Raw genomic sequence first — 1582 nt, 5'->3', positions numbered from 1 at the left:
TAGGCATCACCTTTTGCCAGTTCGTTATTCAATATCGACATGTATCTGCTTTAGTGACTTTGACCATATTTGACTACTTTAATGCTCAAATACTTCATTTCATTCACTTCTTGCTCTTGAATATCCCAATAATAGCTTTTGCAAGATATAGAAGATGTACAAGATCTCAAAACACATATCATAAAACTAAATGTCAAAAAAAACCAAAAGGGGTATGGTTGTTGTCTTGTTGAAACAAAAAGGGGAAGTCTCATTTATGGAGATTATTGTAATTTTGTCGATAGAAATGAAAAGAAAGGGTGAATGAGGTGAGAGAAGCTGATAAGTAGAGCCGATTAGGGCTGGTGATCAAAAATATAAAATCTCAAGAACCATCTGCGATTAAACAACGAAACAACTACACAATTTTTTTGAAACCTTACATCAAACACTTGGGGTGCATGTTTCGTAAACCCTTAAAATAATTTCAAACCCATCTTCTTGTACTAACCTGGGAAGAAAAAAAAGCAAATCTAAGGTTCAAAAATCTAGAAAAACAAACTAAAAAAAAGCAACAAATCAATGCTCATACATGATTTCAGAGCTAGAGGTGGATCTGGTGATATGGTCGATTTCGGGAGCAATAGTGGTGGCGCAATCAAGCAATGATGGTGCTTACCTGAGCTGGTGGTTCGTGAGATAGGTGAACATTTAGGGGAAAGATGCGAGATCTGAGAGATAGGTGCTGAGAATCTAGAATTCAATTCTCAAATTCAAAATTGATTGTCATTCGTTCTTCAATGATTATCTTAAGTGATGTAGAAATTATGTTTTTGTAAATGAAAGGATAGTTGGGAGTATTATGTAAAAGGAGGCGATGATGGTTAGGGTGGGTGAGGATGGCTGAGGATGGTTGAAGGATGAACGAAGATGGTTGACGGCGATTGCATCGATGGTGATGGCGGCGGTGGTGAGCGGTGTCGGTCACTGTCTTCTAAGAAATAGGGGAAATATGTGAACCGGATGGTGGTGTGGTGCCAGTGGGCGGCTCAAGCAAATATGGTGGTGTATGGTGATGATGACGGAGACTTGAAGGAAAGACGTTAAGGTGATCTGAATTCTACCATGGGAATATGGGACCCATTCAAGTGTGGATGTTTGATGATAGAGACGTATGCGGAGGAAGGTAGAGGATGGTGGTGGTCACGGTGTTGGAATTTTGTGGAGGTGGTAACTGGAATTGGGTGAAGATGTTATATAAATTGTATATGGTGTTGACGGATTCTGTTGGCATCAGGAATACTCGTTGAATTTGTTGAAGGTCTGCAATCAATCAGAATGAGTCTATCGGTTTTAACGATGTTTATTTTTTTTCATATATGTTAACGGGATAAGATCCAATTTTTCTGGAATGCATGAAGTTGTTGTATATAATTATTTAAGGATTGTACCTCTTCAAATTCAACATTCGTGACTAAATGCTTATTAATATATATATATATATATATATATATATATATATATATATATATATATATATATATTGTTGGATTAGATGTCTAAGCTCATAACTATTATTGGTATGTACTTGACCTGAGAGTAA

General features: G+C 36.7%; 1 long non-coding RNA gene across 1 annotated transcript; it reads right to left on the bottom strand.

Annotated features, from left to right (window-relative positions):
* Positions 1–357: 357 nt before the first annotated feature.
* LOC145056893 (uncharacterized) lies at positions 358–1323 on the bottom strand. Its single transcript, XR_013685940.1, has 2 exons — positions 572–1323; positions 358–490 (listed from the first exon to the last, which is right to left on the bottom strand). It is a non-coding gene; the product is annotated as an uncharacterized LOC145056893 (long non-coding RNA).
* Positions 1324–1582: the final 259 nt, after the last annotated feature.

This window comes from Lactuca serriola, chromosome 6 (genome assembly GCF_051521515.1).
Source record: "Lactuca serriola cultivar US96UC23 chromosome 6, Lser_US96UC23_V15, whole genome shotgun sequence".
Lineage (NCBI taxonomy): Eukaryota > Viridiplantae > Streptophyta > Magnoliopsida > Asterales > Asteraceae > Lactuca > Lactuca serriola.
Note: the sequence above shows the minus strand (reverse complement) of the source record. Positions and strands in the feature narration are given on the sequence as shown.